Source organism: Varroa jacobsoni, unplaced genomic scaffold (assembly GCF_002532875.2).
Source record: "Varroa jacobsoni isolate VJ856 unplaced genomic scaffold, vjacob_1.0 scaffold_154, whole genome shotgun sequence".
In the NCBI taxonomy this organism is placed as follows: Eukaryota; Metazoa; Arthropoda; class Arachnida; order Mesostigmata; family Varroidae; genus Varroa; species Varroa jacobsoni.
The window spans coordinates 57,194-72,527 of NW_019213056.1; the positions used below are offsets into that span (position 1 = coordinate 57,194).

Consider the following 15,334-nt stretch of genomic DNA (forward strand, 5'->3'; position numbering starts at 1 on the left):
GGGACGTGAATGGTGTGTATATGGCTGTCCAGAAGCTGATAGAGCGCTGGAATATGTGTATAAAAATAGAGGATATAATAAATATTAAAAAAACTCTAGCCAAAAATAATTTATAAAGGTCCCCTGGATTCACTTGTGATGATGTATATATTACTTGTCGAACAGTATTCATGTACGCGTTGATTCTCTTCTCCGATGCAGTCATTTTTATGTATGGATAGCTTGTACCGTTGTTGAGAATTTACGGCGCAGGCTTCATCACCTATATTCATTACAACAAGTCAATAACCATATGACCAAATTCAGCACGCTCCTCAATCTTCCGTCAAATAACAATAATAATGATTATTACAGAAATAAACTCAGCGGATGAGGAGGAAACGCTAATGAAGGACGTTGATAGCTGCTGCGGTTGGTAGCAGCGACGTCATTGCTGACGTTAACGATGTTTTTTTTCTTAGCGCCGCTTTTTTTGAATTCGACCCGCCGTCTGCCTGTCCTTTATCGTTTGTTTTCTTTACTAGCCCCTTATAAGCATCGCTTGATCGCATAACCTCCGCTGTGACCGTCACTTCGACTTCATCTGCTTTGGCATCTGCTACTCTATCCGATTTAACAGAAGTATTATCTACATCGTCACGTAGATGACACCAACCAATCTCAAATGGCGCGAGATTATATAATAATGTGTATATTTACCGCTGTTCGTTAGAGGAAAAGAATATCCGTTTATATATAAATAGATACACAGCACACCTACATGTGCTTATATGTACAACGACAAACACTTGGTGTCTCAAGCCTTTGCCACCCATATTGAGAATAAATGCACCTACCCTTTTTGATAGGGAAGGAGACCGTGAGAGAGAATTCTACCAAAGATAGCGTTTAGTACACTGCCCTTGATAGAATTTAAAATAGCACATTTCTGATGGATGCATTTGCTGAACGATCTTAAGAACAAATTTAAGGTATAGCCTCGGGAGCGCAGGAAGGCGAGCGCTTTAACGGGGGAAGTTGATCACAACGATGCGTAAGCGGATCACTAGCAAACAATCAGTCTAGATACATCCCATAACAACAACGGCGTCGATAGCAGCAAGCGAATAGAAGTGGTTCCTATCAGACACTTACACAGCACAGGCGGTAGCAGCACCAGCGGCAATGAACGTTGATGATTTACGAGCGGTTAGCTCAATTTTTTTTATAATTAAAATATTTCTTCATTAAGGTGGCTGCTGAAATGAAGGGTAGTAGTCGTTGGGGTTATTGGTCTTGTGCTCATCGCTGTTGGTAAAGAGGATAACCACAGGACACTGTGGATTCAAGTATATTTTTGATAGCATCAACCCGACTGAGCGTATACTTCTGTTCACCAAAGTAACCGTATATGCTGTTTGTATCTTTGTCCTAGATATGGGAGGTTTTCTACGCATGGAACGTATGAATACTGTAAGCGCTTTGATAAACAATGCGTCAAAGCAAAAGTTAACTAATTGCTCGTCTAGAAACTTCAGAATCGTAAGCTGCGCATTTATAAACATTAATAAGTTAGTCATTTTATTTGCTACGGGGACTCTATTATAAATTCATCCACATGGAGCTATATAACAGAATTTCGAGCTATATTTAGTTTGATGATAACGTTTTCCACCTAGGCAGCTAACGTGAATATGGTGGATATCTTTTGGTATAGACAGGCCTCGTTCATTCGCTGTAACAGTGTACGACTACAAATGGGTGATATGCTGGTAGCATCCGTCTGGTGATGGAAGCAGTCGGGCATTCTAATCCAATCCGCTTCCCCGTAACGGCACCCCCACCAGTTATGGAAGAGAATAATGGCCAAGCTGATGCTAATGATGATCCCAAAGTCCGTCTCCCTTTCGCGGGGCAGACTCCCTCTCTTTTTGCCAGCAGAGGGCGTCACGCTCGGGTAACGTCTGACTCAGCGCCGAATACGCGAACGACCCGCGCTCAGGGGAGCCATGCCTGACAGCTGGCACAGGGAGACCAGTTTCGAGCGCAACTAGTACGCTACATGGCATAGACTAGCCACTAGCAAGCAGAAACTCAAGGTACATAGACAAGCAAGGCGATAGCGTGTGTGCCTAGGATCGAGAGCAAAGAGCCCTGCATCCCGGATCAAAAGCTGGCTGGCTGACTGGGTGGTTGGCTGGAAGTTTCCACGGCCAGCCCCAGCTAGAGCGGTGGTGCTTCAGGAGTCTCTCCGCGAAGCCAAGCCGACCTCATTCGGCGTACTCACTATTATAGTCATAGGGCTATAATAGCGGGTACGACGAATAGATCTATGACTCGTTGCGCTGCGCACCACTGCTTCGCGCAGCGTTAAAGGAAGCCGAGAGGCCTACGAATACAGTAGGACATGATGGCATACCTTCAAGAAGGCTGCTACCTGCCACCATGGCGAACAAAGGTGCATATTGCACAGTATGTTCATATCAGCGCAAGTATACGCGCAGTGAGTGCAGGATAAAGCTATATATACCTCATTGTCTGACCCTACAGTCGACGACTTCATCTTAGTAAAGCGTAAGAAGGCCCCAGTGGAGCGATACATTGCTTTAAGCATGAGATGGCACAATCCGAATGGATGCCGCAGTACTACGCGGGTAACCAGCACCACGAAGTAACTGGGGAGGCAAAATCCTCGATATGGGCGAGACTTGGGATACTCAGAGTGACGTGCTAAACGATCCTTGACTAGGCCAGATTTACGGTGTGGACTTGGGAAAATTGGAGGTAAGGAAACGCAGACCATAGCCACCTGTACGATCATTCGTAGACTCCAAAAACTAAAATCAAACATCGACTTGATAGCAGTCATATGTTTGGTTTACTACGACACTTTTAGAAGTTCAGCTAGTTACAGGTGGATACTTCATTCTTATTTGGACATTGTACATGTCTTTATTATAAAATATAAAAGGCGGTTCCAAATTACCATAATTATCTTTCTGATACTTCTAACAAACGCAGAAAAATACTTCTCATTAAAAGGCTATCCATTATGCAGCACACTGGTAAAAGCAAGCTTGTCCTGTTTTCGTATACTGGTCGCAAATGTAGTGACCAATGTACTAGATGTATAATAGTACACTTGTTAGCCCGCCCATGAAGCAATCGTTCAATTAGATACATATTGCCCCTCGTTGCCCTTGTTCCTAGGTAATGAGATTCGGGTAATAACTTAGGTCAATTTTACACACTGTTTTGTTCCGTAGTTGGCTACTGTTTATTGTTAACCCAGTTTTGCCGATGGCGGCTGCGCGCACGTATAAATTGACAGGGATAATTTTCAAGAGTACTACGCCGTCTTCGGTTTCTTTTGCGGTATTTTTTTCTTCTACATTTGGTATCCGTGTCAGGTTCGTGTATGTAATTCGGCAAATCATGACAGAACGATACGACGTCCGCATATGGATCTTTTCAAGAGACTATTTTTCTTCCGTGATGTTTTGTTACTTGTTGTCAGTTCTTATTTCTTGATTTCTCGTTTGGTCGACCATTAATTTGGATCCCTGCATGACTCCGCCGTCGCTTCATTTGATTGGTCCAACGTCCGCAGACCCGCAACCGCTAGAACTGGGGGGCATGCTCGTCGTCTCGTTAGCTTCCCAGCTGTAAAAAAGATTTTCTAATACGTGGCACCTCAGTCTGCCCGCTCACAAGCAGAAGCAGCGGTCGGCGGCCACAGCAATGGTGATGATGATTATGTTTAGCCCTCGTCAGAAAGCTAATCGTTGATCTGCAGTGGCGGCTGTTAACGGCCATCGCGACGCTGTGCAAATATTGTATAGCACGACAACATAAATCGGTGAAACGACGATGGAAGCCACGGGGGACATTTGAGAAGACCGAAGATCTCGAAAAGAAAAAGAGCAGGGAATGGAAGAAGAAAACGATCAACGGAATGAATAGCGAAAAACAAATAAGCTGTTTCTGCTCGCTACGGACACGCTTATTGTTGTCGCTCAATAAAAGCAATCATCTTTAAATTTTTAAATAGAAAACAATATATATATATATATTTAGCGTAAGATTATATAGTCGTCTTGGTGACGTTGTCATAGGTGTCATTTATTACTCACTGGGTTAATAATCTCTGTAAAGGTCATCGTCATCATATGCACATGTTAACACGTGCGCTGGATGAATGCATTAGAAGCCTTTATTTTATACGATCTACAACAACGACTTCGAACCCCAAACATTAAACACCGTAACTATTTAAAGGAGACATTCTGTGGTAAATTGATGTCTTCATGTCTCCTATGCATTCTTGGGGTGCAGGCCGCTGAAGCTACCCGTTTGGCCGACTACAATATAATTACAACGAATTTACCTGTTTTTAGGCCTTTTTATGTATCAGAGATCTTTGAGCCATTGTGATCGTTAGTGAAAAACTAAATTCTATGTCTCCTTTATTAGCCTCGTATTCTACATTATTTGCTCTTATACTATTATATCAACTCTGTGGCGTAAATATTCTGAGATTTACGAATCTACAGTATCTCTCTGTGTTGTTATTGAACATAGGACAATAAGGACTAGAAATATAGACTAACCTGTTTTGATCGCTGAAGGTAACTAGTAACTGTGATGCTCGTCGAATACGACAAGCGACTAGCCTTTGAAGCCATTATATCGGAACCGAGCGTTCGTTTTTAATGACTCCGCGGGCCATTGAATGATCATGACGGATTTGGCTTGCCGTTAACGGACCCCCGTCGAGTATCCAGATATAACCTTCGCCCTGGTTGTATGTGTAGCATATAAACACAGTTCGGCTTGTCTCTGTAAGCAAACCGCCTAGGGAGTGTCCTTTGACGCGCTGACGCGTATGTCGCCAGATTAAGCTGAAGGAATAGCTTACCTACCAGTCAGACCAAACTGAAATGAGCCTGATTCTGGTCCAGTGTCTACGTATCAGAATTGCATGATTTATTGCAACCTTTTTAATTTTTTTACTACGACCAATCCTGTTCATTTGAAACGTTTACGCAGGATCTCTTGAGTGATTTTTGAATACATTTCCCTGGATCTCCCATTTTACTATTATCATAGACTGTGTTACCGGAACAACTGTACGCTTTCGTTAGATCACAGAATAGAAAGACGTAATACTTAAAACACTCTGGGTTTAACTGATAGGTTACAACAGTAAATAGCTTCAGCGCATACTGACCATTTTTACTCCTATTAGATCCGTCCAACGTTCGTTCCGTTCTAGGCGAACAGGTCTTTTTTGCTGCATTTTAGTACCGCTACAATGTCTTCAATTTAGTCACAATCGATCAGCGAGCTATATTTGAGCTTGACAGACGGAGGTTACCCCCCTTACCAAATGGGTAAACATTTCACCAACGTAAGAACTCTACATATTTTTCTTCGAAAGTTAGAAAGCTCCCATAACGCGTCTCCATCGATCCTGAGTAAGACGATTAATAGATATTTGTATTTATAGGTGACCGCTAACAGGAAACGCTAACAAGACATTGCTGAAGCCGGCAAAAAATAAAAACTAAGAAACACATTGTGATCACGAGGCTATTTTTGTTGAGCAACAAATGATACAGACTCCTGTAAAATCAGAATTTTAGTAAGTACAACCAAGTGACTCATATTACTTAGTAAAATACACAAATATATACAAAATATAAAATTCTTAGAAAATTGAAGTAAGGTGGATCAAACATACATATACGATGTTTCTGCTGCTAGTTATCCAAAACGGAATTAATCTTCGCCGTACGTTATCTAAGAAGGAATATCAGAAAAATAAGGGAACACTATTATATATATATATATATATATTTTTTTTTTTTTTTTCTTTTCGGGAAGATACATATATTTCGGGAAAGCAAGTTTATAGTAAACTTGCTTTCCCGAAATTATCTAAGCACAGCGCGTCATCCTGTAGCAGCAGATGAATCGTGCGACACGTAACTAGATATATGAAAAAACGATAGCAGAGATAAATAGAAATTTTTGGTAGGTACGACCTTGACATTGTCCACCTTAGCTATGGACTATGCTCATTGTCGATATTTGTCAAATATGCGGATACATAGCATCATTTTTATAACGGGGCCCAGGCAACCCGGGTCGCCGCCAGCGCTAACATATTGTGCCGTTTACATGATTTGTAACATTGTTACGATTGACTTGGAGTAACCATCGACGTTGATTATGATGCGCTCTGGCTACGCGTAGCTATATATTACCTCTAATTTCTATTTAGGTACTACTCTTCTGTCGGTTTGAATGAAAGCTTCTTATGGAGTTCTGTTTGTGAATGTGACGTCGGACTGATGCACGAATGATCTAGTAAATTACTATCCTTCTACTGTCTGCTGTTGGGTCTTTTCCAGGTCTTCTTCATCATTACAAGCAAACGATATCGAGTAGAAGAGCAGAAGTAAAGACGAAGCGGCAAAACTTACGTCGCGACAATAGCGCTACGCGATACTGAAGATTAGCACGGTTTCCACACTTGCGCTATCGTCATCAGTCAGTTCATATATGATCAGAAGTCGGCTGGAGACACTTGTTGTTTATGGTGGAAGCAGTACGAATGGGTAGCCGTTACTCAAATGACGCAGGCAGACGAAATTCGAAGCAGTCAAGTATTGATCTCTGCCAAAAAGAGGAAGTCTGCTTTTATATCATAGCAGTATTTGGATGAACTTCAGCGAAAGGCATCTGCATTAAGGCGAAAATTATTTGCCTTAAAATGTATTTTAAGCTTAAGTATTTTGATACCTGTATATTTAAGCAAACAAAAAAAATTGTTTTATATCGCTGCAATTAATTAATACGTAGGTGATCCTTGATCTTGCCGCCTTTTAGGGGGCTCTGCGTTGTTAGAAATGAAAAATAAATAGAATATAGCACACGCACTTTATAATTGGTTTAATAATTCTACTGTATGTGCTACTAGAAACATTTTTTTTGTCTGTGGCCATTGTCCATAGCATAGACACGTTGAAGCGGCATAGTCCAAAATCAGACAACCAAGCTAACGGTATCTTTAAGCGGCACTGTTATTTCACACGTTTTTAATAATAATTTCACTACGGGAGAGCTCCAGCCCAAAATTATTGGCTCGGAATATTGTCATATTGACTATCGTTTGTCTTGGCAACTTTTGAAAGGATCGTTTTTGACGTCCGCCATTCTCGCTGTATTGCCCCCTCGGCAAACTAAGCTTTCGTCACAACTCTGGCCCGAACGGTTCCTCTTCAAACGAGAACACTTAGTGCGCGTGTCTATGTGTCGATTCGTATTCGCGCACAGTGCGATAGGGTAGCACTAATATTGGCTGTACCAGCAACTGCCAAGCATAGGCGGTATGTGGATATTGCTATTATCATCACTGCTATGGGTACGAGCACGCATACAACGCATCTATCACCGAAAGAGATCTGGACTGCTACCACTCAGGCAGGGAACTACGAGCGGAAGTAGCGGCCAGCTTATTCATCCCTACTTCACCTATCCCTCTCCTGAACGCCTCACCCCGTTCCCCCTTCAGGCCCCATATGCTCTTTTTACGAGCCTCCTCCTTTCACATCAGGTAATCATCATGCAACTAGCCCTCCACGGTAGCTCTTCTGCTTGTAGCACGCACGAATCCCCCACAGATCGGCCGCCAGCAGCAGCGTCCCGTTTTTCCTTACCCTGCTCCATACCCTCAATGGATGCCCCTGTATTCCCTGTCCCTAAACGTGTCGGGGGTAACAGCAGCAGCGCCCTGTTAAATATGAGCTGCCTCCTGGCGGGAAGCAGCACCTCACTTCAAACCACCTCAACACAAGGCTGCCAGAGTGGCGGTTGACCGCTACCGACGGACGGGCGGAAGAACAGAACTACCTCTCTGGTGCCAGGCTAGCAGTCAGAATGCGCCATGCACTTACTGAGCAGCGATGGCTGGCGCACTACCTACTAGATGGCATTCGTACGAGTTGCTTCTCACTCTCCCTGTTCCATCGACGGTGCCCAGGGAAGTAAAACAGCAGGCGGCGTGCGACCCTGTGTAGCGGTAAACTCGGTCCAAAGAAACGGCAGCAGTGAGCCTGGTGGAAGCAGCAGGACTAATCGTCGTCGCAGCAGCGGTGGCGCTATTAGTAATACTGGTTGGAGTGGCCACTGTGGGCTTTGAACCTATTTGATAGGACGTTTTGGTGGGAAAACATCCTGGTTGTCTGCTCGCCTAGTTGCCTGCAGATATAAGGTTGTTGTTGTGGTCGCTGGCGCTGTTGTTTTAATCGCAGCGCACTTCTTCTCCGAACGAAGAAGCGTAAAGCGAATATAAGACCAAGTTTGTCCTCTATCAAAATAAAATGGATGGCAAGCGAGAACGAGAGTTAAAGAAGCATTATCCGTACACTGGACTATATGCTTCATGCTTTCAATCGAAGGAACCGTGAGGTGCGCTGCCTGGTACATTACTGATATCATATAATAAAGCAGATGATTGAAGTACGAAAAAAACGTACCATCTCATTGTATTTATATATCATTGTAATAATAATGATTATTATTGTCTACAGCCTACGTCATGCAAAAATAGGTAATGATTAAATGGCATAGATGGACGTTTATCGAACGTAAATCGCGAGTGAAGATTTCCGCTCAGAAAGCCTAATCGATCAAATTCTATTTTTGAACGAACATGCGTTGATCTGAACCTAACTGAGAAACCTGAAAACGAACATACGGTAATAATTATTAATAAAATCGGCCTTATTTCACGCGCTCTACCTAAATACCCAACGTTAATAATTGTTGCCGAGTAACAGGGTAAATTTAGCATTAAACGACAGGCGTTACTATATGGCTAACTTCTAATAAGTTTATACTGTCCGTGACCGGCAGACAAGGTGAGGTTCATATTTAGACAGTTCTTCACAGTAATACTATATAGAACCGCAAAAATGACATCGTAGATTAGTGAATTTGGCCTTTTTCCAATTCCATATCGCGCAAATGAAGTTTTTAATACAAAATCTCTGTGTGGACGCTTCTTATATAATATGAAGAGAGCCTATCCAAAATCTAGTTTTCGTTAGTTATACAATACATTATATATCTTCATTTTTTCAAAAGTTCCAAAAAAAAAAGTAATATGGGCCAATGTAGGCGTTCCCTTGGAAACATGCCTATTCCGAAACATGTTGCAGCATGCCGAAATTAAAAAAAGGACCTAAAAGTGTCGTTTTGCAGGTGTTGGCACAAAGGAAAGCGATTAATTCCGTTGTATTTTTTTTCCATATACGTCCGTTTAGTCAACGTTTATTTAGTAGGAAAACAGCAACACTCGACCAGTATTCGCGATCTACCCATACGACTAGCTAATGAAGTAACTTCATAAATCTATATATATATATATATATATATATATATATATATATATATATATGTTTAACTAATACAAAAGTACTGATTGCAACCTTACTTAATGCGATTTTGTTGTTGGTCAAATCAAGATGGTAAACGAGTTTTACCCTGGAGGTTAACAAATTAGGATAATATTTGCCTGAGGCCAGTGAAAAGACGCATTAAATATCCGCTGTTTTAAGGTCCTTCCAAAAATAAGTCGTTGCGTTATCGTTGTTTCCTGTTTTTTCTCATATCCTTCCGTTGTTCTAATAACGGAACTTAACTTATCTAATAGATAGGTCAGAAAGTAGTTTCGTTTGTTTAGTCTACTCTAAATGCTACCTTCCTTTAAAAAGACAACTTTTTTTTAACTTACTTTACTCAAATAGGCCTTTTTTCGGATATCAAATGATTCTCTTTTGGCAAACAAAAGAACCGACCAATGATTGGGCATCTGACTTGTCTGCTTTCCAGACCAGACTGCATAAATCTAAGCAGATGCCATCTAATAAATATTCCCATTTGTCGTCTTTTTTTGGAGTTTTTGGAGCTACTTAATGTAATATGAAAACCTGAAACAAAATCATTTTGACCATTGACACCTGTCTGTCCATGATTCTATGTGATAAGTTCTACGACTGTTAAGTGATCTGTGATTCATTGCGCGGTACAAAATTATCAGATGAACGGCATCCGCGTAGAGATCCTATTAACCCTATTAATCCTGCGCAGAAGATGCTCGTCAAGGTTCTTAGTTTTTCTGAAGTCGATCCGATAAAGGAATGATTTCCATATGTTTGATGCAGTCAACTACATGCCTATGTTCGAGCGGTCGACAGTTGCACTCTGATTGACTTCAAGTAAAACTCTTTTCTATGGGGCCTGTTTAAAACCGTATAGAGATCTCTTACATTGGCTAGTTTGAATTTTAACAAAATAGAGCCATCTGTCTATCGTCAATTGTCGGTCAGACCGAAATGTTTAGCCCTAGAACGCTGATACCAGTTCGGACCAATGTTTTCAAACGTAAACCGTTTTTGTCCAATTTTATGCACAATTTTTGCTGCTTTCATTGCACTTTTTCCAGCGAGAGAAAGTGAAGGGGTTAATGAGATAGAATTTTTCTGTCTTAACCTTAGCCTTACCATAGTGGTTATCGAATGATACTTCTGCTAATAAATCTAGTTAAAATAAAGAAAAGAGCGTAGCGAGCGCCAAACATTTGTAGGAAGAAGTAAGACAAACTTCGAGCCACAATGGCCACAAATACGCGCGGGTGCCTATGTTGAGAAGTTCACCTTGTGGCTTACCGAATCTATTTTTAAATATATTTGTAATGTCCTAAGTATAGATCACATTTAGTATTGGGGTCGATCGTATGACTTTATTTTCTGCGCAACTGGAGACCGCTACACCTTACCGTAAGCAACACGAGCCGACTAATAAGCAGATTTAATACATACATATTGAATTTGTATATGCTCGTTGCTATATTGGCATGTTAAAATCACAGAACTATAGCGTAAAAATGTAGATTTTTCATATTTTATATATATATATATATATATATATATATATGGAGCTTCGGTGGTAGTAGCAATGCTGGGATCTGTGCTGTCACAAAAGTATTTGGATAAATGTTTACTTTTACCTTCTTATTCACGCTTCAATAACGAGGCATGTATGTTTGACGTCGGCCCAAACTGTGCCATAAAGTACTTTGGATTTAATTTGACCTTAAGGTTTCATAGGCCTTTTAGGAAGATGCTTGCTTCGAAATGAGGTGAGAATACCTGCATGAGAAACAATCTCCTGATAGAAGGCATTTTCGCCCGGTCGACTGTGAAGGGAATTCTAACGACCTAAAACCTACATATAGTACGCAAGTTTATTTTCTGTAAGTATTATGAAAAAGTAGCTGACAATAGTTGTCAGAATGGTGTCGACGAGAAGGCAGCGTGATGATGCCCCTGTTACGAGCGAGTCATGCCCATGTTACTACCTCACAAACATGTTTGATACATTTGACCGGCTTCACGATTGTTGTTCTAAAACCTTTTCCTTATTTTGACACACTAAGTTGTGTTAAATTTGTGTACGTTAAGTTACTTTGTAAACTGCGAAGAACGCTGCTAAAAGTTCTCAGGCGATTTTTAGATGCTTCGTAGTAATAGGATTTGATCTGTATATTGTCTTTTATAAAAATACTTGACAGAATATGAAGGTGAAAACGCGTGATCAAAGATGTTGTACTGGATCGTATAGATCGGTACGACGTTCCCTGAAATAACCTCTTCTCCACCCGGATATAAGTTGTACGTGCAAGTGTATGAATGGGTCAGCAATCGGGTTAACTAATACGAAGATTTTACTAGTTCGATGTTCGGGTTCCTTATAATGCTCACCTCGCCTCTTAAAACAGCCACGATGCTTGTTTTATATAAAAATAAAATACTGTACACATGGGGCAAACCATTTTGCAAAGAAGTAACGCATATTTTTCCCCTCAATTGAATAGTAACAACCAGCTAACCTTCTAATCGAGCCCATTGCTCTCCAGATATGACTCAATCAATAAGATAGTATTTTTAACTTAGCAAATCAGTTAAGATAAAAACATTTCATAAATAGTAATAGATTAAACTTGGCGAGCGCTGCTGCCTATGGGATACCGTTTCTGGACTACTAAAGGCTACACGATTCACGACGAAGTTCTATAGCCTGCCGGGTCAGTGTCTTGCTTGCCTTCTAGCTCACAGCTTTTCCGTCATTTTGTCGAATTCTCACAAATCTTATTAACGCCCAGTTTTTTGTAATGTACCCGAAACGTACGTCGAGCAGCTCATTACATCTGTGTATAAAGAAATGTAAATATCTAGTCCTATCGATATGGATAGGCTCATCATGATCTCGGTATCAATGTGACAGCTTCAAGCGATCAGAGTGTTGACTGAGACTGATCGCGCCCCATAATGACTAACCCCCATAGAACAGAGATAGAAACATTTAGAAAAGGTATGTACACTGAATACATGTTCTCATCTGTTAATAACAACTGTATGTATTAAATTCCTTTCCTTTTTTCTTCATTCCATGGTCCAAGTATATCAAGACAATGTATTTAGGTGTAAATGTCCACTGTTGTCCTAGTGCTTATTGGATTTTTGTAAAATATGTTCGGTATAAATCGATTGTGCTAAGCCTCTAACAAAAGCACGGATACCTTTTAAAGAGAATAACTGCAGCTATATCCGAGATATAGTCACGCCTTTTTCACGGGCTTTTGTTCGTTCGAAAAATGCCCTCGGTGTCAGCATGCTCACGTGACATCTGATCATTCTGTTCATGGCTATTAGAAGTTGGGAATTCATAACTGGTCGTATATCTGTAGAACATAAGTAAGGGTTCTGTAAAGACAGTCGACTTAAGTATCAGCTGGGCTACCATATGTAGCTTTGTCTATCTAGGTTTCAATACGCTTCGAGGATGCTATCACCATCATCGTTTATGTATACTCGTTGTTTGGCAACTAGTATATACAACTGTAGCAACAATAACATGAGATAAAGTGTGAAATGATACGAGAATTTCTAGAGCATTTTAGAATTCACGCTGCTTTTTATTAGAAATAGCTAGTAGTGCAACAAACTGTTCCCAGCCCGGATCCCTGGACCTTAATCGTAACATGAATATTTGAAGTGATCCTTTAACCTAATCTAGTTTCCTAGGTTATCTAATTTGAAGTAACACAAAAACCTATTAATGATTGCTATGCAACGTGGCTAATTTCAAAGTGCCACACAATCAGCCCAGACTAGTGTGACACCATCTTTCGTCTCGCTGAGGTGATCAATGGATCCGTCTTTCGACTACTGCCTTTTTTTGATCCTGGGTATTTCCTCTTTGTTCAATCGTGCCGCAGTTCACGGATTTTTTTGGCGGTAAGTCGAGCGCTTACGACTCTGGAAAACTGTTTTAGAACACAGCATAATCGAGTATAATTTTTCGATCTCGGAAGAGCAGCTTGCTCAGACTCAGATAGTAAGCTCAGCAGATTTCTAGAAACTGGAGCATAATTACGTTTCGACGTTTGAAGTATTTCCGTTTCCGACTTCAACACGGAAGCCGGATGATGTTCACTGTAGCTCAATGTAGTGGCCGATAAGTAGATTTAGGCAGCAGTTGTGAGATGGCTGCCTTTGTTTGATGTTAGCTTATTCCGCTTTCTGTGCGTCAGAGGCCAGCTCGTTGCGATTTTCTATCGTCACGCGTTGCTTCTCCAGTGTTCCTGTCTTTAAGTCTATCCGCCTGCTCTGTACTTTCACCATCACGCCAACTGTATGTCCGATGCCGGCTCTGATCGAAGCCGCTACGGAGACAACGACCGATAGCGGCATCTAAAATTTGACGAAGAATCCCAACTCGCTGTGTCGTTCTCGGAGATAGAATGCGTATGAGCGAGCAGATAGCAGCGATACAGTGAGGTGCAGCAGTGCTCAGAGTGAGCGGTTGCGCCATTACAACTTCACAGTCACTGGCGTTTCGCAGAGAACAGAGAACTGACGGCCGTGGGCGGCTCTCTACGGAAGATCGAAAAGAGGCGTTGGGTAGTCCGGGGCTAACCTCTTCTCTAAACTACAATCATATGGAGACTGTGAAAAAGCGAACCCTCCAGTCGAATGTCTCACCTCACCGCAATCATCGCTCAGAGCCCTGCAATAGCTAGTTGCTCCCTCACAATGGAAATACGGTTAGATCTCAGACAGATAAGGTGATAAGATCTTTGGCTTAGTTTCCCTAACAACAGCAATAGTAGCAGAGCTGTTCTCACATCTGTTGCTGCGATGTAAAATGGATGATTCACAGCGACGACAGATTTTTGGACGCTACTCAGATTGCAGGATTCATACGAATCGGATCTTATCAATGGGGTTTTTGTGAAAAAAATTATGTTAGTTAACGTTGCCAAAACAATCTGGATGACACACCTTCATCGATTAGAATGTATGCGCTTAGTTAATTTAATACGATGTCAATAGACTGACGTAATAGGAATATTTATAATTTACTGATAAAATTTTCTAGTTGCGCCTTCACTTCTCGGAGCCTTCTTCGTAGCCTACTTCAATACCTGCAAATTTCTATAACGGTTTAATATTCTTACTATCCCAGAGGCGTTTTATATCAGCTGGTCTCGAAAACCAGATAGTGAACCAACAGTCAATTTGGTGCTTCTATTGAGGCTATCATAGCTGGGATTTCTCGTGTCGGCCCCCATAAAAGCTTGATTATCGTATTATTTTCTATTCATCCGCTAACGACAATTCCTCTTTTTTATATCGGAAACTTAATTTATTCCCCGATATTTGGTTCTTTCTGCTGTCGCCTTGTCAACTTGAAACTATCATATCACGGTGTCGTTATACTCGTAGATTCGCGCATACATCGAATGTCGTTCGCCCGTTACAATGGCGCCATATCTCTATCATACAGAGCAAATCAGTTATGTCGACTGGCTGGCCGGCCGGAGCCCTGCAGATTGTGTTGCACTAGCTCTTATTGCTGCTGCTACTATAGGCTGGCTAACATCGGTCATTTCATGCCTCATATTTCTGGCCGCGTCTTCTGTTTGAGTGCCCTCTCGTCTTCACCACCATCTGTAAATCCACCACGGCTGCGGCCGTCGTCGCTGTTTAGACTCAACGCCACGACAGCGGCAGCGACGACGAGCACATCAGCAGCAACCGAAACAAGTATCGCGCCCGCCCAAAACTATAGCCTATGGCTAGCCATGGGCTTGTCTCTTACGACGTGCATCTTTGGTGCGAGCGCGCCATCTTGTTAGCTGGGCGGTGCCAGGGCGGGTTGAAGGCGGAGTTACGAGGTGTCGGCCGGGCCAGTGGGTCTGGATTTCTCGGACGACGGCTCG

General features: G+C 41.7%; 2 long non-coding RNA genes across 2 annotated transcripts; one reads left to right on the top strand and one right to left on the bottom strand.

Moving 5' to 3' along the window:
- The first annotated feature begins 2,234 nt into the window (after nucleotides 1-2,234).
- Nucleotides 2,235-6,518, top strand: LOC111269889 (uncharacterized). The gene is made up of 3 exons (XR_002685987.2): nucleotides 2,235-2,763; nucleotides 5,489-5,623; nucleotides 6,396-6,518. It is a non-coding gene; the product is annotated as an uncharacterized LOC111269889 (long non-coding RNA).
- Nucleotides 3,234-6,597, bottom strand: LOC111269894 (uncharacterized). Its single transcript, XR_002685988.2, has 4 exons — nucleotides 6,468-6,597; nucleotides 5,210-5,452; nucleotides 4,590-4,897; nucleotides 3,234-3,886 (listed from the first exon to the last, which is right to left on the bottom strand). It is a non-coding gene; the product is annotated as an uncharacterized LOC111269894 (long non-coding RNA).
- Between the last annotated feature and the right edge of the window lie 8,737 nt (nucleotides 6,598-15,334).